This window comes from Balaenoptera physalus, assembly GCF_965194825.1.
Source record: "Balaenoptera physalus genome assembly, chromosome: 21".
Lineage (NCBI taxonomy): Eukaryota > Metazoa > Chordata > Mammalia > Artiodactyla > Balaenopteridae > Balaenoptera > Balaenoptera physalus.
In genome coordinates, this window is record NC_138902.1 from 28,139,403 (window position 1) to 28,162,288 (window position 22,886).

The window sequence follows — 22,886 nt, forward strand, 5'->3', positions numbered from 1 at the left end:
ACTGACTTGTTCTCTGATCTCATCTGTACCTTCAGTTTCCTCACCCCTCCTTGTCTTCTAATGTATTATTTACTTCCTTCTTGACTCTTCACAAATACTGTTTCACCTGTGTCTTGGATTATCTCAACTTAAATTTCACCATATAAAGTTAATTCCTAAAGAAGAAACAACTAGAACCCGATGGATTATAATTTTTTATATCTTGGAATCCCTAATGACTAGTCTAGTACTCACACTTAGGAAGAACCCAATTTGTTAAATGAATAAATGAACCTAACTCCTTGTTTTCTCTACTTTTATTCCTGGGATGCTGGGAAAAACATTGTATATCTCTACTTACTGACTGAATATAAATTTATAATTTCTATCTTCAACTGGGCCCTTAATTTGTAATTAGGCTTTTTTTCTTGTTCCTAGTTGGATAGTGTCTCTGCCTAGGTTTCCTAGAAACTAGTGCTTGAGGCACATATTAGGGGCTATGCTTCAGTATGAGTGCAACCCAAGCAATGCAAAAGTGAGGGGAAAGGTGAGTCAGGCTGGGAAGGATGGACTAAAAATACAAGGGAGTTGTTACAGAGCTGGTCGCAGCCATCTCACACAGAATATCATCAGAGAATCCACGAGAGGGTACTGCCCCTGCAAACAGTCCATCCAAAGAGTAGAAAGCACCAGAACTTACTTGCTAGTAACTGTCTTCCGTTGGTCAAATTTCAGCCCATGGAGCGTTCTCTCCCTCACGATCCTGGGTTCCAGATATGCAGATGTTGAGAAAGTCCTGTGGCATCTTGCACTTTAGCATCAACCAAAAACCCTGACAAGGGACAGAAGAGGTGCACGGCATAGGTATCAGGTGGGTGCCATCAGGTGTAGTTCATGATTGCTATGAGGCATGTGGTGCAGCCACACAGGGGGCCCCTGCATCTTGTGTTGGCAGCAGCAACTGGCTCTAGAATCAAGGCACCAGCACAATCTCTTGCCAGGGATTCTCTGGGCAGAATACAAGCCAAATGCATATACCTGGGCCGGCACATAAATTAGTCACTTTTCTTCTCCATGGAGGTTTTCACAAGTTATTACTTTTATCAGGTAAGAGAGAAGTATAGTGCATAGTATGAGTGGCACATTCATAATGGTTTGATACTGAGATTTTTTATTATTTTCAAGGACAGGATATCTTATATTTATATTTTACATTGTACTTTTATGTGAATGTGAGTGTTATGTCAAAACAACTCAACGAGTAGGTTTGGGTAGTGTTAAAACATTAATTTTAATAATGACAAAGAGACTCAGAAAAGCTGAAAGTCTTGTCCAAGGTCACAGAGCTACAGTATTTTGGTAAAAAGCACTTTGAACTGGGAATCAAAAGACTTGAATTTTAATTCCAGCTCCATATCTTACTTTTATCTTATCATCATTTTTTAACCAAGGATCACCAGTATCCAGACCAACCTGGAGAAATGGGCTCAGCAATCCTCTGATCTTGCAGTGGGCTCATATTAAACATGTCACTAACATTTTATGGAAGTCTGTATGTCTGCACAGATAAGATTAGGAGAGAAAGGGAATGAGAACTGTGTGGATTACTTGGCTTATGACTTCTGTGCGTTAGAATTAAGGGCAAGCCAGTTTTCTCTATTTATTTTGAAAATGTCTTTTGGTTGGAATTAAAGAAAAATCTGGTTCCCACTAAAACAAAACAAAACATAAAGAGAAAAGTTCTTTTTCTCTGTAATTTTCTTTCTTTTGACAGTGAATAATATTGGTTTTTATGTTGTAATATTTCATAGTATTAAAGGTATTATTTTATAAACATAACTCATACTGAGTGATTGCTTTGAGGCTGAAATGTGTAAATTAAGGTTAAGGATCAGGGTTTTTTCCTGCCAACAATATGGTCTTACATCAAATTTCACAACTAAATAGGCTTTCAGAAAATAACAAAGAACTGTAATCAAAGGTAACAGAATCTGCTAAACCTAGTCTGCAATCACAAACAATTCTGGTCTTAATGCTGTACAAGTAAAAAGAAATAAATGAATGGAACATCATGAAAATGTTGGCGTCTTTCTGCCACCAGGAAATGATGTAGTTTTTACGTCTTAAAAATGTATAGCTTACTCCTTCCTGGTGCAAATAGTCATTTAATAACAGAGTTATCTCTGCATGTCCAAAGTAGATTGAATTAGTCCTCATTGCTCAAGTTGGATATTGTAAACCATCCATCCTGTTTGTCCTTTGGCTTCCTCACCATTTCTCTGCATTTACATCAGTATTATAGCTTAACTGGTGGTGACCTTCCACATTCAATCATATATATTAGTTATTTTACGCATTTCTTAATAATAATTTTCCAGAATACTTTTATTTCCTAGCCAAAAAATGAAGTAGCACAAAATAGCCCAGGCCACTTGCCAGCATCAAATATTGGTGTAAATTAAACTGAGTAGTTGGAAGCTAATTCAATATTTTTTTCTTGATCAAGAAAAGATAATTAGCACATCTACAAAAAGCAAGTCATTTTTATTATCTGTGAAGACTTTGCCAAAATGAATACATCATTACCTGTACAAATAAGAAAGTAGAATGCTACAGTTCATATTCTGAGCTGTTATGAGTGGGGAAGAAAAACAATTCAACCTTATCTTTTTCTTTATAATTAGCGTTGCTGAAACAACTCTAAAGGCAGAACCAAAGCCGATAAAAATGTAGACCGGTAACAAGTCGGGAGGAGTTTATTGTAAAAGAGAACTGTAATTATATAGGGAATATACTAAATAGGAAGACCTGTGCTTTGAAAGTGTAGAACGTTGAGCAACAGAAATCTACTGATTCTTTAATAAGAAGTAAGAGAAGGAATATAAAGCAAGGAATTTGGCTCTCTTAGAAAAACTGAGCTGCCAGGGAAGGAATATATTAGCAGCTTGACAATGAAATATGCAAAATGCACCTTTAAATTGCTGATAAAGTTCATAAGGCCAAGCTCCATAAGGAGCAGGAATCAGGACCTTTGGGATATAATCTTTGATCTTGTGCTGTTGTTTATATTCATAAAGAATCTTGGTTTTGTCATATGTAAAATTATGATAAAGTCCATGGCATTCTCTAATTTGCCAGTGGGCTATGCTCCAGGACTGTTTGGATCCTAAAGCCTAATTAGAAGGAATTGTATAGAATTTCTCTGGTTGTGTTCTGACTTGGGGGGCCAGGAACACAGAAGCACCCCTTCCTAGGTATCCAATGACCCCCATGGCCAGGAACAGGAGCGCCTCAAGTGTTCCCCAGGTGAGTAGAGATGGAGACCCCTACCAGTTAGGGATTGAAGATCATGGGCGGATAGGATTTTCTTCTAATGAAGAACTCTCAGGGCTATTTCTCAGTCTTGTGTCAGCTCCCTGTTTTCATCCCACTCTTCCATTTTTTCTAATAAAATAGACATGGAACTAGTTTGCTTGCTCTTCTTTTTACCACTGCTACTGCAGCTTCCAGCAATGCACTCTTTACTCCTTGACCCACTGGAGGAAAGGGTGCAGTCAGTCACCTGTCCTTCTGTTTCTGAAGAAGCCTAAGGCTCTTTTGAGATTTTATAGCATTTATTCTTTGAATGGGCTTTTTTTTGAGGACATATTATGTTCCATGCTTATGATTAGACACTAGCAACATAAAGATGAAAAGGAAGTCAGTGCCAGACAACAGATAATTAAAATAATATGTGACAGTCACTGCCTACCCATTAGGAAGCTAACTATCAGAAAAGTCAGAAAATAAAAAGCATTGGTGAGGATGTGGAAACCTTGGAACCCTTGTGTGCTGCTGGTAGGGATATAAAAGGCTGTAGCCACTATGGAAAACAATATGGTGGTTCCACAAAAAATTTTAAGTAATTACTACATGATCCAAAGGTTCCAACTCTGCATATTTATCCAAAAGAATTGAAAGCAGGGTCTCAAAGAGGTATGTGTACACTCATGTTCATAGCAGCATTATACAGTAGCCAAAAGGTAGAAGCAAACTAAGTATTCACTGATGGATGAATGAGTAAACAAAATGTATTACATACATACAGTGAAATATTAAAAAGGAATGAAATGCTGACACATGCTGCAGTTTGGATGAACCTTGAGGATATTATGCCAAGTGAATAAGCCAGTTAGAAAAAGACAAGTACTGTATGATTCCACTTACATAAACTATCTGGACGAGTCAAACGTGAAGAAACAAAGTAGAGTGCTGGTTGCTGGGTGTGGGCGGGGGGGAAATGGGAGAACTGTTTAATGGGTATAGAATTTTAGTTTTGCAAGATGAAAAAGTTCTGGAGATTGGTTGCACAACAATGTGAATGCATTTAACACTATTAAACTGTACCCTTAAAAATGGTCAAGCTGGTAAATTTTATGTTATGTATTTCACCATAATTCAAAATAAAAATATATAACATGACACATTCTATCATAAAAGTGCGACGCGGACCGTGAGGATATAGAAAGAAAATACCAACAACTGGAGGGGCTTGGGTAGCGTATGTGGAAGAGCTGACTTTTTGAGCAGTGGAGAAGATGCTCCCCAGAGAAGAGGCAGAAAGGCGTCCTGAGCAAAGGAACAAGCAGATACAGGCAAAATGTTAGAGTGTGTAAGGGCAAACCCTGCTGCTCTCTATGGCTGGGATAGAAACAAAGGAGAAAAAAAAAAAAAAAAACGGTGGAGAGGAAAGTGCAGGTTGTCAAGTTACTTAAAATGAATGTTTGTGTTTGGCATTAATTGGTCCCACTATTGGAAGTGAATTTCGGTCTTCTCAAACCTCTCATTAGCTTTGATGACCATATCCTCATCTGCACCAGTAAAGGGGTCACCAGTGGAAACTCAGATTGAACGAGAATAGTCCAGCATAGGCAAGATCTGCAGAGCGAAGGGTGAAGGGAGAAGAGCAGAAAAATATTATCGGTGAATATGTGATATAAAGGGGCTCTGGCTTCCTCATTCAGCCAAAAATTGCATTTCAGGCCCAGCCAGGAGGCAGGAGCCACCTGTACAAAGCAGGAGATTACTAAGAAAATATTTGTAATGTGGAGTTTTTGAAAGAAAGGGGTGCTTCTGTGAAAGTGGGAAGTTGACTAAAGGGTAACTGTCTTTCGAGACACAAAGCGTTGATCCAAAGTATGACAAGAGGTCTTTAGCAATACTGAGCTCAAGGCTGGCCCATGATTTGTGTTTCATAACAGTTCCCAAAGCATTTTGGGCCCGGTGGCTGCTTTTTCCTTCCAGGCTGCACTGCTTGTTAGTCCCTTGTTTTCTTGTCTTAGAGGGCAGATTCACGCCCTTCTCATGGCTTGAGTGTGGAGCATACACCAATGCCATGTAGTAGTGGAGCCAAAGTCGCTTTTTCATAATGGATAAGGCCAAGTATTTTTCATAAACATGAGTTTTCAGGGAAATCACAGTACTGAATTTACCTTGAAATTTTAATTAAAAATATTCCATCTTAACGATTATGGGAAACGTAAGACATAATACTTTTTAGTAAATTAAGACATAAAAAATGCAATTAAAAACTGCAACCCTTTAAGTATAAACAGGCTTCATTCAAAAGTCCTTAGATTTCTCATTGGCACCTTGGTGGGTATTAGTTGAGAGCCTCTGATGGGCTTTCTAGTTCGAAAGTTACGTGAGTTTGTATTTCTTGTCTGGCTCAAGGGCTGACACAATCTTGTCTTTTGCTAGTTCTCTGTTCTTATCCTATTATCCTCCCCTTCCCTCACTCTGCTCCAGCCACACAGGCCTCCTCCCTGTTCCTCAGACACACCAGGCATGCTTCTGTTCAGAGGCTTTGCATTAGCTGTTCCCTGTGCCTGAAACTCTGCCCTCAGATTGCTCCATGGCTCACTCCCTTGCATGCCACCTTCCACATTCACCCTGTTAAAACTCTCTCTCTCTCTCTCTCTCACACACACACATTCTAGGCTCTTTCCCTACTTTATTTCTAGAGCACCTATCCTCATTAAACAGACTATACTGATTTAGATGTTCTTTTTAAAATTTGTGTAATGGCTGTCTCCTTTTCTAGAACTGAATCTCCATGAGTTGGATGAGCATATGACACATTACGTAATCTGGAATACTTTGACAGTGCAATGGTTTTTATTTATAGTTACACTAAACAACGGTTTTATGCAAACTTATGTTCATGAGGGCTGAGATTTTGACTGTTTTACCAATACTATTTTCCAGCGTCTAGTTTAGTGCATGGTGCTTAGTACATGCTCAATTAATATTGTGTTGGGTGTTGAATAGATAAATTTTGAGACCTAAGTTCAAATCTACATCATTTCTTACTTCTGATTTGTTTTCCTGACCCCCCTTCCCTCTTCTATCCATTCTTCCCATTGCTAACTAAGCAACAAGTCACCCCACTATCTAAAAAACCCCATTATCATCCCAGTACTTAGAGTGGACCGTCCAAACTACTTAGCACGACCTGCAAATCCTGCCACCATCTTGACTTCTCCAATCACCTTTTCAGTACATTTCCTGAGAATGTACCACTCCTAAGATTCTCTGAACTTGTTCAGAAACATCCTATTGTTTCTCACGGTATCAAGCTCTTTCACACAGATGCCTTTGAACAGTGCTCTGCCTTCTGCCTAACATCACTCTTCCTCCCTTCATTTTGCAAACTCACATTAACCTTTCAAGACCTCATTCACAGGTCACCTTGTCAAGTCCTTGAGACACCCAAGTATTTTGTTTGGTGATAGGGATTTCTTCTACATTTTAAAAGAATAATCACTAGGTATCGCTCATATTTGTTGCAAGATAATTTATTTTAAAATATCTTAGGATTTTATATCTTTCCCTTGTATGTGTGTGTGTGTGTATGTGTTAAATTCATTCCATATTCTAGTAATTGTTAGTTTGTATTTGAAGGACTTTAGTAAGAATTTCACACTCTAGAGGTGTCTATGGCAAGTAGTTCAAGTATTATCTAACTCCACAGCAGAGAGTTTGTTAATCAGCATAGAGAATACTAGAAATGGGTTTTTATTTCCTTGTTGAAATTAACAGTTCCCAAGATAAATAGTTAGCTAGAAAATAATTTATGGACTTTGCTGCCACTGTGTGAATGAAGTACTGGAATCTGGCAAATTCACCAGGGTCATACCTTTAGTGTTGAGTCCAAGTTTTCAATGCCCATTTGGTCTTTTCACCCCACTCCTGCCAGGACTGTTCTGTCTAATCTAACTCAAAGGTTAGTGGATCTTGCCATTAGAATGTAACTGTGTTCCTCTTAGAGAAACCTTTCACGTCAAGTGCTTGTCAGAGTGGTTAGGACAGATTGCAGGCATCACCGAGTATTTTTTTTAAGTGCATGACTATTTTGAAGCACCTTTGCTTTTATTCTTTATTTTTTTGTTTTTTTTGGGGGGGGTTTTCTTGCAGAATGCTTAGAAATGATTTATCAGTGAAAGACTTTTTCTAAATACTTATTCCATCATTCTTTTTTTTTCACATCTTTATTGGAATATAATTGCTTTACAATGTTTTGTTAGTTTCTGTTGTATAACAAAGTGAATCAGCTATATGTGTACATATATCCTCACATCCCCTCCCTCTTGTGTCTCTGTCCCACCCTCCCTATCCCACCCCTCTAGGTGGTCACAAAGCACCGAGCTGATCTCCCTGTGCCGATGCAGCTGCTTCCCACTAGCTATCTATTTTACATTTTGTAGTGTATATATGTCAATGCTACTCTCTCGCTTTGTCCCAGCTTACCCTTCCCCCTCCCCGTGTCCTCAAGTCCATTCTCTATGTCTACAGCTTTATTCCTGCCCTGCAACTAGTTTCATCAGTATCATTTTTTTTTTTTTTTTTAGATTTCATATATATATGTTAGCATACGGTATTTGTTTTTCTCTTTCTGACTTACTTCACTCTGTATGACAGACTCTAAGCACCTTTGTTTTAAATGTTTGAATTTGCATCAGGATTGGTCTGCGACTTGCCTTTAATGTAATTTTTTACCTGGTTAAAAAAATAGTTCCTACCTGCCTCCTATTGCTGGAGAAAACAGATATTTTCAAAAGATAAATAACCCCATAGATGTTAGTGAACAAATTTGCTAGGGTCAGTCTGAAGCAGTATTATAGTGACTCAATTATGTGTTGAGGTCAGGTCGTACCACTAGGCTTGTGAGCTCTTTGGATGTATCCATGGAGCCTGCCATATTGGTGAGCTGGCTCAGCAAATGCCTGTTGAGTGAATTAATACAGACATACCACAGAGATATTTCGGGTTCAGTTCCAGACCACCGCAATAAAGCAAATATCTCACAATGAAGCGAGTCACAGGAATTTTTTGGTTTCCCAGTGCATTTAAAAGTTATGTTTACACTATACTGTAGTCTATTAAGTGTACAATAGCATTATATCTAAAAAATAATGTACATACCTTAATTTAAAACTACTTTATTGCTAAAAAATGCATCACCTGAACCTTCAGTGAGTTGTGATTTTTTGATGGTGAAGGATTTGAAATATTTCAAGAATTACCAAAATGTGACACAGAGAGACAAAGTAAGCAAATGCTGTTGGAAAAATGGCACCAATAGACTTGCTCAACGCAGAGTTGCCACAAACCTTCAATTTGTAAAAAACACAATGTATGCGAAGAACAATAAAATGAAGCGCAATAAAAAGAGGTATGCCTGTAGATGAATTATTGGACCTTTAACATTAGAAACAGTGAAAGTCAACATAACTTAAAAGACTGAAAGATAACAAAATTGGTAGGGTCACAGGGAGAGCAACCAGCAGGGTTGCCTGGGAATCAGGGGTTTCCAGGATATGAGACATTTGTTGCTAAAACTGGAACAGTCCTGGGAAATACAGTGGGTTGGTCACCCTGATATGCCTTTTTTGTTTTTATTTAAATACTTATTCATATTAAAACATTTAAAAATATGCAAGGTAAAATTAAAGTGGCTAATGATTTCTTAGTGTATATAAATTCTACGTAAAAATCTTGGAATTAAATTAAAACAGCAATTTCTGGATGTTACAAAACATTGTTTAATTTAGGTAGCCACAAATGATTTCTCACATTCTCTTATATCCTCTTGAATTGGAAGATGTTACAGATGGTTCTCATAATAAGACTGCTTTTCTTTTGTAAAGATTTTTATAGTTTTAAGGCATTTAAAAAAATGCAATTTCACCTTTACAATAAGCCTTTAAGGCAGGTAATGCAGTTAGTACATGGGAGTTACACTGAGAATTCATCTAAGAATTTGGAAATACATGAAATGCAATTTCTCTGAAAGAGTTAAACTAATTAAGTCTCTAAGGTATAAAAAGACACAGTTTCTCCTAGGCCCAAGGTATCAGCTTCCTAACTGTAGATTAGCTATTGATAGAAATATATATTAGGAATGCTTTTACTAAAAACAAACAAAAGCCAGAATTTCACCTAAAAGTGGCCTAAAATGGCAATAAAGCCACTTAACAATCTGTCACAACAAGATGTTTAGACTGGGGAATTCCCTGGTGGTCCAGTGGTTAAGACTGCACGCTTCCACTGCAGGGGGCATGGGTTCCATCCCTGGTTCGGGAACTAAGATTCCGCAAGCCATGTGTCGTGGCCTAAAAAAAAAAAGATGTTTAGACTGACACTTCAGGGTTAGGAGTGCCTTGATGATGCTACTAAAACCCAGCTTTCTTCTAGATTTCTATTCTGCTATCTTAAGTGTTGATTTGACTCGTTTCATAACCGAGTTTGTGATGCTGCAACCCCAGGTCTCATGTCTTCAGTAAAGACAGGAGGAAGGGAAAAGGATGTCCCCTACTTTGCTTGCCCCTGGTATCGAGAAGGCAAACATTGCCCTAGAAGAGCCCAGCAGTCTTCACCTTATCTGTATTGACCAGAAGTTCCAAAAAGCTATCCCTAGTTCCGAGAGAGGACTTGGAAGCAGGTATTTAGCTTCTTTACTAGGGTTAGGCTAGAGAGAATGGGTTTGGAATTAGGTATTGTCTTAGCCAGTCAGAAACCTAGGTTTTCTGTATAATATTGAGCAAGCCTCAACTTCGTGAGTGAAAAAGATCATTATAATTTTATAGTGGACATCTGGTCTTTTGCCTGCCCAGCATCTCTTCTTTTCTTTTTAGGGATTAAGCCTTTCTCATTTTCAGTCCCTGTGGGTTGGGAGGAGCTGACCTCCACTCCTGACCAACAGGAATTCTACATGCCCCTGGCCACAGAGATGGGTTGAGGATGGATACATGTCCCTGGCCTGACCACACCTTGAACTCTTGCTGCAGCTCTCAAGGAAGAGGTGTTTTCTTCCACTTCCAAGATAAGTTTATTAAGTGGAGTGCTTGGTAGCCCAGAGTATTGGTGACCATGCTTGTTACCACACAGGGAGAACCTAACTGAGAATAAACACAGTGGAGAGAAAACAGAGTCAAGAGATAGAGACAGAGAGACAGAGACAGAGAGATAGAGACAGAGACAGAGCAGCTATATCGTGGTGCCATTGTTTAGCCTCTGAAGGCCACCTCTGCCTGAAATTAGAAACTCCCTTTTTTTTTGCATAATTACATAAATTTCCATTTATTTGAGCTGGATTTTCTTTCATTTGCAATCCAGTCATCTTAGGGCTATTGTTAAAACTGCTATCTACCGCAACATATAATCATGAATGTAAACTATCTTTATAAATTCTAAAGTGCCATATAAAAGTGAGGGATCATTTCTCTAAAATAGAATGTTCCTCCTGCATAAAACTGTAAATCCTACCCCAGATGCATGTGACCCAGGAGAATCACAGAGTGGTAAATCCTAGCCTCGCATACAAATGAGTAATTTCTTCTCTCAGTTTTCTGGAAACACCACGTAAGAAAACTCCTATTACAATGGCAAACGACAGGTTTCCGTAGTTGTAAAGTTACAGTGACTATCTCCTACTTCGCCTGCCCTTTGGCCCTAAGAACTGGCTAAAACTCCTATTACAATGGCAAACGACAGGTTTCCGTAGTTGTAAAGTTACAGTGACTGTCTCCTACTTCGCCTGCCCTTTGGCCCTAAGAACTGGCTTCACTTTATGCAGCAGCATCGTTTTCCTTGGCCTTAGTGGGCCACTGGGCAAATATCTTGTATTCTGAGATTGGCAGAAATGCCCAGATCTAATATTTTCAGGCTCCTCATATACAGGATTTTATTCCTTGCCTCGTTTCTCATGGCCAGCTTCTATACTCAGATCATTCACTGGCCTGTGCTCTTTTGCTTGGGGTACCTGGATTCAGACTCCAGTTATTACCAATGTTTTTCCAGATTTAATGCTAACCTGGATTCTGAATACAAATTAGTCTGTGTTACCTATTTCTGTCCCTTATCACTCACTGTTCGCCATAATTACCATATAGAAATATGAACTAACATGAATTGGAAAACCCAGCGCCGATTTGTATTATCTCAGTGTTTGTAACCCTCCTAGAAACCCAGAGATCTATGGGGAAGCCTTCTATGTTGTATGTTGAACATACAAGGATGACCTGGAAAGCTCCAATAGGTTGAAGAAGGTCTGTCTTACGAACAGTTCCTCAGAATCTGTTCTCTGGTGCAACTTCTTGTCAATAAATCTAGTTACCCACCACTTTATCTATCTATCTATCTATCTATCTATCTATCTATCTATCTATCTATCTATCCGTCTATCTATCCGTCTATCTATCTATCTATCTATCTATCTATCTATCTATCTATCATCTATCTATCTATTCTCTCTATCTGTCTATCATCTATCTGAACTATCTATAACTATTTTCATATCTGGATTTGGGAGAGTTATGATTTTAAAACCTTAACCTATAACTCAGAGTTCTTGCTGATGCTTTTGGACATGATGACATTTGATTATATTTTAGGGCAGCATATGGGACGTCATTATGGTTTCTTAGCTTCTTAGGCTGAGATGTTTTTATTTAGTATCTTCCATCATTATTCACCATTTAAAAAAATTGTTAGAAAACTCCACTTCAAAATTGAAGCTTTCAAGCACCTACTTAACTTAGTATGCTTGAAGAGAACTTTTTAGATCAAAAGTAAATCAGGAAATGTATCAAGTGGTTAAAAAATAAGGTACTTAAATTAGTTTTGAAAGGAATGAAATACATTGAGATATTTAGTTGTTGGACTATGTTCTTCTTGCTGATTACATATTAGGCTTAAAATTTTTATTTTATTATAATAATTTATATTGTAAAGTAAAACATAAAAGCCTTAGGTCTGGGCAGCAAATATTATGCATTTAGCAATTGCTAAAGTAAAGCAATTACATGATAGGCTCCGGCTCACCTATAAAAAGAGGAACACATGTTTAAAAGTGTCCACAAGTATAATTTACACTCCAGGTAGTAACAATGCTCCAGGAATTTAGAGTATGTCTATTCTAGGTTCTCGTTACCAGAAATAACTGTTTCTGAAACTGCTTAGATTTCCCAAAAGAATAATTCAGGCAAAAAGTTAAAAAGCCAAAGGAAGATTAAACATTTTACTCACAGAAGGCAATAGAAGAAACCCATCCATTTTCAGATTTGAGTGCATAGAATTCTCAGACTGAATTCAGCAAAGGGAGTGAGTCCAGGGATGGTGGTTGGCTTCTAGCATTCCATCTCACTGGAATGAGTGTTTTGACTTGACTTCCAGCATTCTGGTTTTTACCTACTTATTCTTTACTGTCTGGTTCCGAGTTGTGTCCTAAAGACTGGAGCCATGGCTTTCATTGATGTCAAAAAAGGCCTTCTAGAATGTCACAGGGTTAATAAAATCTGATGGGGTATTTCTTATGCTAATGGCTATTTACTCTGGGCATATGGTACTTCTCACAACCTGGAAGAAAATCTTCCTTGAGGAAATGGGTTTGTAGTTAGCAGAGACAATCAGTTAATCTGGTTTTCTAATCCCAACACTTGCACTGGATTTCCATACAACTGCAGAGGTGGATTAAATTGTGAGTGCTCAGAATTTAAACATGGGCTAAGTTTAAAGAAATCATTTTTTTTCCCCGTGCACTTAATTAATGCCTGTCAAGTGGCTGGGGAAAGGTTTGCTACTGAACATAAGGAATTATTTAGATATAAATCCATATTTTAATTTCTAACTCATTTACCCATGGATAAAAATATGGAAGCTAAGGCCCTGCCTCAAAGAAATGACAAGCCAAATGATCAACTTTATTACTGTAATTACCATTAATAAACCAATTTATTTTTTAAGTTTGTGGGAGGGGTTCGATTTATATATAATTATGATTTTAATAATTTTTTACTGATAAAATTATGTCTTTATTTTCAGAATAATAGCTAACATTTATGTAATACCTCTTATTGCCAGCAGTTGTTCAAGATATATAGATATAGATACAGATATATGACACACATGAAATATACATACATATCTTAAAAACATATATATGTATATACTTATAGGTATACATATATGTATATGTATATCCCAAACCCTCTGAGGTTTACTATTATATTCATTTTACACGTAAGAAAATTGAGCCACAGAAATATATTGCCCAAGGTTACCCACTAAGTAAGTGGAAAGAAGAGTTGGGATTCAAGCCCAGTCAGTCAATTAACAATCTATAACATCATAATTAAAATAGCCTTAGTTACTTAATAATAATAGAAAACATTAGAGAACAAATGTATGGACACCAAGGGGGGAAAGTGGTGGGGTGGGGCGGTGGTGGTGGGATGAATTGGGAGATTGGGATTGACATATATACACTAATATGTATAAAATAGATGACTAATAAGAACCTGCTGTACAAAAAAATAAATAAAATAAAATTCAAAATTTGGAATAAAAATAATAGAAAACACTTATTAAGGGTCACTATGTAATAAACACTACTCATCATACTTTTCTTTTATTAATTCATTTAGTCCTCAAAGCAAATCTATAAGATAGGCTTTATTATTATTCCCATTTTATAGATAAGGAAACTGTGGCATGGAGAAAGTAATTTTCCCAAGGTTGCATAGTTAGTAAGTAGATAATCCAGGATTTGAACCCAGGCAGTCTGGGTGCAGAATCTATGATCTTAACTGACATTATACTGCCTTATTGTTAACATTAATACTAAAGTAGAATTAATACCATATTTATCAAAATGGTAGCAATTAAATATATTCATCAACTCTTATGTGCTAGGGTCCCAGTTCAGATTTTAGCAAACTTGAGTCCACTTAGTTATTTTTAGAACTTTCAAAGTAGGTGTTTGGAGCCCATTTTAGAGATGAAGAAGAAGAGATTAGAGAGATTAAATATTCCCAAGGTCTCACAGCTAGTAAAGGAAAAACTGGAATTCAATTCTGTTCTTTCGGATTCTAAGGCCTATATTTTTTCTCCCCCACCCCACATTGTCTTTCAAGTTTCTGCTCGTAACATGCTGTATTACAGTGATAGCTGTTGTGGGCTTTGTACAAAAATAATGGATTGGGAATATGAAACACTCAGAAAAATTTAGGTCTACAAAGGAGCAAAACTAAATTAGCATTGCTTTTAAGAAGGGAAATTATAGAGCAGTAAAATTTGACTCTAGTGAATGATATCAAGGAAAATAAAAATCAACTAGATAACCAAGTTATAAAAAAAAAGAAACTAAATAATTAACAATTATAAGTGGAACCACTGATTTTATTTTCATTAAGCTATTTTCAAAGTAAGCATGCATGTATGCTTTTGTATCTCATACAGATTTACATACATTTTTGATACAGATTCAAAATTTGTCTTTGATAAATGGCTTCTCCAATTAATTTTCACATTAAATAATATTAACCAGAATCATATCTTGCCAGTTTGAAAGCTTACTAGTAAATTACAGAATTAATTATTTTCTGCTTTATGGTTTAATGGCTTTTCTTTACTTAATAACACCCAAAGGACATTCTTTTTATTTTTTACATACGTTGTTAGTTGCTCACATGTGTACTTGTGACTCTGCATACATATGAGAAAGGTGGTAATGCCACTTATCTCAAGGGGATAACATGATATTTACCAGGGACTTAAATGGACCTCACCACTTCATCAATCATCTTTTATTTTTCCAGCTGCCCCATCATGAAAGGTGCTGAATCATATATTCTCAAATATTGTTTTGAACTTGGAGGTCTTTAAAAAAATAACTAAAGCAATTTGTGATATATAATGAATTGAAGATATATAATTTATGAGAACTTGTGGAAAATGAGATCCAAGTTGGGCATCATTTTTTAAAAATATGCATAGTCTCTAGATAAGGATTCAGTAAATAATGTAGATGGGACCATAGTAACTTTCACTTTTATTTATTAATTCCCAGAGAGCTTGTATATTAAGTCATATTTTTTTGTTAGAACTTGCTGGTCTTTAGACTCCCAGGGTCAGAAGTGGTTAAATCCTCAGGGGGTTTTATATATATTCTCAGGAATAAAGTGTAATTGGCTTATGGGAATTCATAAATATAATCACTTTCAATATGTGGCCTTATATTTATTAATTATTGCCTTTATTTGAAAACATTCAATAAGTTTATATCTGAGTTACTTTAAATTTAATATGTTTACCTTTTATTTTTTTTTAAGATTTTTTTTTTTTGATGTGGACCATTTTTAAAGTCTTTATTGAATTTGTTACAATATTGCTTCTGTTTTATGTTTTTGGTTTTTGGCCACAAGGCATGTGGGATCCTAGCTCCCCGACCAGGGATCGAACCCACACCCCCACACCCCCTGCATTGGACGGTGAAGTCTTAACCAGTGGACCGCCAGGGGAGTCCCTGTTTACCTTTTAAATATTTACTTGTTATGTCTATGAATAAATCATTAACTTTTTATTATTACTACTACTTTTGTTGCTGTCATTACTAACCCTTATCCACCTAGTGTCTTTTTTTACAATGACTTTTTTTCTTACTCTTCTTTTTCTTTTTTTTCAATTGAAATATAGTTGATTTACAATGCTCTGTTAGTTTTAGGTGTACAGCAAAGTGATTCAGTTATAAATACATATATATCTATTTTTTTTCAGATTCTTTCCCTTTATAGGTTATTACAAAATATTGAGTATAGTTCCCTGTTCTATACAGTAGGTCCTTGTTGTTTATCTATTTTATATATAGTAGTGTGTATATGTTAATCCCAAACTGCTAATTAATCCCTTCCCCCCCTTTTCCCTTTGGTAAGTATAATTTTGTTTTCCCCACCTACTGTCTTGAAGGAAATAGTAGACCATCCTGAGTACCTTATTTTGCAGTATGAGTGCTTCTTAGGATGACATTTTCTAAAAGGAATTTCTCTTTTGAAGTCATTTAGTCACGTGATCATTACCATGTAAAAAATAATGATCAAATGTACCTGGATAACAGAATGATTGTCATAGTCAAGTAACTGTCAAAACAAAACTTTATTTCCAAATTGCAAAGCAGAGTAATCTTGGTTTGGAAAATATTTATGCTGTCCTTATATTTTCATGTTTATGCAAGAAAAAATTCAAGGCAAAAAGGAGAACATATCTCCCTGCAAGCAAAGATTTTATGAGATGACACAACACCCTAAGAAAATTACATAACAAAGGTGCATGGGGAAGCATGCAACTTGACGGCTGGCATGCCCCATGGTTTAGTATGTTTTACATGAATCAAAACTTTAGCTCTGTGATCTGGTAATAGTTAAGATTTTAGCCTGTTAATAGCTTGAGTTTCAATGACCAGCATCCACTGTACTGCTTCTAAGAAGTAGTTTGACAACTCGAAGAGCACAACTTTGATTCTAAGACTTACCAGAAAATGTATGCTCTCTGAAGCATGTGCAGTGCTATAATGTCTGCTGTTATTTCTTCACATGCTGACTTTCAGGATAATTATATTTATATCTCAACGACACAATATTGATTATCCAGTCTGTGGATTGTCTAGGCATTGCATCAGACTTGGTGCCCTTATTTTGGCTCTTTCACTTTATAGATCCTACGCTGGAAAGCACTGAGGTAGAGAGGCACAGCAGAGATTGAAAAAAGTTACTTTTGCAATAATTTGCAGTATTTTAAGATTATATATCAAGGGGTTAATTAGGTAGGAATAAAACATTATAATATGTTCTAGTTCTCAATTGCAAACCACCCCAAAACTTTGTGTACCAAAACTACAACAGTCATTTATAGTATTCATGGATTTGCAGTATGGGCAGGGCTGGTAGAGACAGTTTGTCTTTGTTCCAAGTACCACCTGTTGGAACATATTGACTGGGCACTGGGGGATTCATTTCCAGTATGGCACTCACATAGCTGGCAAGTTTGGGCTGGCTGGTGGCTGGAGGGTCAGTTAGGGCTGTGGGCTGGGGTCTCTATTTCTCTTCACATGTTTTGCCACAGGCCACTTGGACTTTCTCTTATTGCATGGTGGTTCTGAGAGTGAGTTTTCCCGGAAGTAGAAAGTGGAAGCTGTCTGGGTCATCATCAATTGTACACTAGTCTATTAATCAAGCACAGACCCACTTCTTGATAGGAGGTAGATAGGAGGTATGTCAGAGAACTTAGAGCTATGTTTCAATACTGCTACATAAACCAAACTAAAAAAAAAAAACTAGCTTTCAGATATCCAATTTATTCATATATCTGATGTCCCTAATTAATTATTAATTATTTCAAGATAACCATACCTGGTATTTTTAAAGTGTAATAAATAATTAGAAACAAAATAAAACTGGAAACAAAGCAGGTATCTTAGAGTACTGTTGAGCACCTGGGATATCATATATATTTTAGTTGCCATATCTCAAAAAAGGCCTATGGAAACTACAGTAGGTTAGGAAAGGCCAACAAAAATAATATAAGAAACAGAGTCATACTGTATAATGTAAACTTTAAGGAAAAAAAACCTTTGAAATTATTTTCAGTTGTGACATAATAATAATAATAACATCCAAAACTCATTGTTTGGCCCGTCACACTTCTGAGAGCTTGTATGTGTGAACTTGTTTAATCCTGATGACCACCCTGTGGAGTAGGTACTACTATAATTTCCATTTTACAGAATTAGTCACAAAGCCCCAGTGGTTAAATGACTGTCCATCCTGGTAAATGGCAGAACTGCAATTTGACCTTATCTCTTGATTCCAGCGACTCCCTCTTAACCAGTGTACCACACGGTTCCCCTGGGCTGAGCTCTCCAATTCTTCCTCCTCCTTTTTCAGTTTTTTGTTGGCACGACTAGTGGTCTAGACATGGAGGAAAAAGCGGTGACCACTTTCTGAATTGCTGGTTCCCAGTAAAGGTCATTGTACACATGGTAGAAACTTAAGAATTTCTGCTAAATATGTGGCAGATAGAGCAGGATAGCGCAAAGCATTGTGAGGAATCCAAAAGTGGGAAAATTAGTGGAGGAAGCCTAAGCAGGCTTCTGGAAATACCCTCTACCTCTGAGCAGTGAGGTACTTGATGAGACTGGACCAGAGAGAGGGGTCGTGCTGTTGCTATCATGAGCACATCAGGGACCCTGGCAGGGAACAACATTATACAGGTTTTCCCCCGCTATCCGAAAGTAGAGCGTTCCTATGAAAACTTTTCTTAAGCAGAAATGCGGTAAAGCAAAGAAGCAACTGCCTTAGGACACGTCTTGCTAAGGAATGCGCAAAATAAATCGAGATAAAGCACCAATGCTCACAGACACTTCAAATGGCAGCTTGATGCTAAGATGCTTAGTGTAGTTTCTGGGGAAGGAGCTTGGCAGCGCCACTTCAGATACTGGAGTGCCCACTGCCTCTGAAACAACTTGCTGAAAAGCAAATGCTAAACACTATTTCCCTTTTCACATTTTTTATTTTTTGTAAAAGTGAAAATTCTCTTCAGATTTCTTTTGGTTAGTGAAAAACAGGTACTAATGTAGGTCTTTCATAAAAGCAAAGTGGCATAGAGCAAACTTTTGAAAAGCAGGAGATAACTGCATACACCAGGAATTGAAAATTGTACTGAGAAAAGAGTGGGACACTGATGGAACTAACTTCTCATTGCTGCACCAAACCTCGATGAGAGAGTTCAGTACAGACACTGAAATTCTTGCTATGATTTTTTTCCTGTTTTGGTTTCCTCACTATTCCCTGGAGGCTACCAAATATTCAAACGATAATGAAAATGTAAAGTAGATTTAAACTTCCCATTCCTCTGGAAGCTGCATCTGAATGAAATAAACAGGGGTCCATACTGATCTCTGACTAATGAACCCTCAATTCCTCTTTGACATAAGCTAAGTCCAGAGAAGCACAGAGCTCTTACCTACATGTACATTGGCAGTTGTCCATCCAGCATCCCTTACTACGTTCTCCTCCCTAAAATAGCTCTAATTTTGTTAAGTAATCCTCCTCTCTCCCACCACATACCTCATGTCTTTTCTCTGGAAGGTCACCCCATCCTCAATTCCAAACATGGACCCTAAAAAGCTATTTAAAAAGATCATAAAGATGTTGGATCCCAGCTTTTCTTCTACAAAGGTGAATGCCACATACACATATATAGTTCCTTAAAAGAAATCACAGGGCTGGTGGTGAGAGAACTCAAATAAAGAATCCGTGAACAAGGAGGCCTCTGGATAAAAGGCCTGTGCTAAGCAATAAAGCCATGTAAATCGAAATAAGCATAGCAAATACAACTAGTGTGACTTCCTCCGTAAATTCCACATTTGGCCTTCAGAGGCAGGATAATGAACTTTGGAATCAGACTATTTGAATTTGGATCCTAGCTCTGTAGCTCTTTACTATTAGGAGACCTTAAGACAATTATAATTTCTCTGAGAATTGATTTCCTAATTTGTAAAATAGGGCTAATATTACCTAACTCATAGGCTTGTAATGAAAATTAAATAATACATAAAAACATTTAGTATAATGACTAGTATATAAAGACTGCCCAATAAATACCATCTCTAATAATAGTTATGTTTAAGTTAATAGACATTAAATGAAAATACTTGTTTAATTTATATCAGAGACAAGAACATGAATGTTGCCCAGATTACTACTGAAGAAGAGGAGTAGACATATACTCTACTTGGGTCTAATTTTATAAAAGAGAAATTACATCTATGTTATATATTCATTCATTCAATAACTAATTATTGAGCACCAAATTTGGGCCTGGTACAGACTTAGCACTAAGGATATAGAAATGAATGAAAGAGTAAAAACAAAAAAAAAAAGAAAGAAAGAAAGTTTTGCCCCTTATAATATGTCATAAAGTAATAAATGCTATGGTGAAAAATACAGCAAGGAAGGGCAATAGGGAATGTTGGCGGGATGGATGTTGCAGTTTAAATACAGCAGGCAGAAAAGACTTGATTTGAGAAGGTGATATTTGTTGAAAGGTCTGAAGGAAGTGAGAGAGTGATGCATGTGTAATACCTGAAAGAAAAGCCTTCCAAACTGAGGGAACAGTAAGTGCTAGGTACCTGAGACGGGAGTGCCCAGAGGCCAAGAGGGCTGAACAGACTGAGCAAGGGGAAGATTAATTTAGAGAATTAAGGGCATCCAAAATTATAGGCCCTTTTTAGTTATTGTAATGACTTTGTGTTTTATCTAGTACAAGATAGAACCCACTGGAAGGTTTTAGGCAGGGCAGAAGCATGCTTTAATATAAATTTTAACCAAGAAAGAAATGACATAATTTAGGTTCTAAATTAGAACTGCCAATTAAAATATGACCTGCCATTTGTTTTATGTCATGTGCACATTTCAGAGAATCTTAAAATGTGAAAAATGGACTAATTCCCCCCCCCCCCATTTTTTAATGGTCCATCTTAGAGATGGAACCCAGTATTCAGGAGGTAGACTTGTTGATGAATGGGATGAGCAGGAAAACAGAATAGAGAAGTCAAGGACAGCTACAAGATGACTTGCATTTTGCTTGAGCAACAGAAAGGATGGAATCACTTTTAATTTAGATGGAAACATTTGAGAAGGATCTTTGGGAGGTTATTACGATTAGACCTGGATCCAAGGACTAAGCCCCAAGGACCTCCAGAGTCTGGAGATCACAAATGGGGCAGATCAGCAAAGGAGGCTGAGAAGTGGCCATTGAATTAGAGGGAAAACCAGGAGCATGTTGTGAACTGCAGGTCAAGGGAACACCTAGCCTCCTTCAGAATAAGGGGAGGTGACTCAAGTTTTAGAGGTGTACTGCCTTGTTTAGTCCAATCACATGAGATTCAAATATCAGTGTTTACAGGGAGAAGGGAAGGAGAAAGATTCAGAAGCAACAATGAGGTTAAGGAAGACACATTTTTCAGTTCCAAGGAGGTTGCCTAGGAAGCAGTGTCTTCAGAGCAAAAAGTAAAGGAAGTTACTTCTATTACATTTTAAGGATATAGGGAATGAAGGAGAGACTGAATGTTTCTGGAGTCACAAATTTAAAGAGGTGGGAAAGTATAAGTTAAGAATAAGTTAAGGGTATAAATTCCAGGCAGAGAGAGAAGATGTCCAGAAACAGATTAGCGGCTGGGGTACTAGAAGAAAAATAGGAAGGGCTGGGCTTCTTGTGTGTCTGAAATAAATAGGGGTACAGGGCACAATGAGAACTAGTCATGATGGAGCCGAGGCAGGCAGTGGTGATGAGATCTTGCCAGGAGTTTGCACAGCTCTGAGTGTCCCATTTCACTTCTACTAATAAAGACCTGGAGGTCAGTGGAAGGATGGTCAATTTACTTTTGACTTGGTTCCTCTTCGGCCCCTTTCCGTGGAAGTTGGCAGAAGGCTGGTCTTATTCTAAGCATGTTCATGTCTTCTTTACCCTGCAACTAGATAACTTATAAACATCATGGTGATGGTGGGGAGGGAACATTGGAGAGAATACACAAAGCATTCATAGAGAGTCTCTGAGTGGTAAAATCATAGATTGTGTTTTCTTCTTAGACTTGCCTCTGTGAAAAGGAATCATGTTTATAAATCAACATGAGATGATTATAGTTGACATAAGTAAAATAAACGTATTATGGAAGGTATGGATGGAGGGTTGAATATCCCCCCCCCTTTTTTTAATTAATTAATTAATTTTTTAAAATTTATTTTTGGCTGTGTTGGGTCTTCGTTTCTGTGCGAGGGCTTTTTCTAGTTGCGGCGAGCGGGGGCCACTCTTCATCGCGGCGCGCGGGCCTCTCACTATCGCGGCCTCTCTTGTGGCGGAGCACAGGCTCCAGACGCGCAGGCTCAGAAGTTGTGGCTCACGGGCCCAGTTGCTCCGCGGCATGTGGGATCCTCCCAGACCAGGGCTCGAACCCGTCTCCCCTGCATTGGCAGGCAGATTCTCAACCACTGCGCCACCAGGGAAGCCCATCCCCCCCCCCCCCCCATTTTTTAAACCTAATTCTGGATTTCTTAAGTGTTAGCTTCTGAAGGGCAAAGTAATTTTCTTTTCAGTTTTGTGTCTCAACCCCTAGCATAAAATAAGCACCCAATAAACACTTTGTCAATGAATGAGGTGGGATGGATACCTTGAAGTGTGAGAAACCATCAAACAGAAAAAGCAGTTTAGGGCTAAGTAAAAAGATGTATTATTTTTGCATAGTCTAGTTCAATTATGGAGCTCATTACTCAGGATAAAATATTAATTTATGTAGGAAGGCTAGGATAACAGATATCATACCCATATGGAAGGTTGGGAGTGATTGAGGGTGTATCTCCAAGCTTTTAAGAAAGATATAATGTATGAGACAATTCTACTTATTAAATCACATCCTTTAGTGAAGTTTCTCAGACAGGATACAGAATTTGAGTGACCACATCCCTGAAGGCATTGCTCTTCGCTGAGACTAATCACGTTCTTCAGTTTGGAGGACATTTTATTGTTCATAGAGTATT

General features: G+C 37.4%; 1 long non-coding RNA gene across 2 annotated transcripts in view; it reads right to left on the reverse strand.

The window, feature by feature from the left end:
* Positions 1–22,061, reverse strand: part of LOC309651661 — a 30,195-nt gene extending 8,134 nt beyond the window's left edge. Inside the window, exons 1-2 of one of the 2 annotated variants that reach the window (XR_014258287.1) lie at positions 12,547–22,061; positions 680–9,632 (exon numbers count right to left, since the gene is read on the reverse strand). This is a non-coding gene — a long non-coding RNA (uncharacterized lncRNA). Of the gene's footprint in view, positions 1–679 lie in introns of both variants that reach the window. The other variant, XR_014258288.1, reaches the window with a different exon arrangement.
* Between the last annotated feature and the right edge of the window lie 825 nt (positions 22,062–22,886).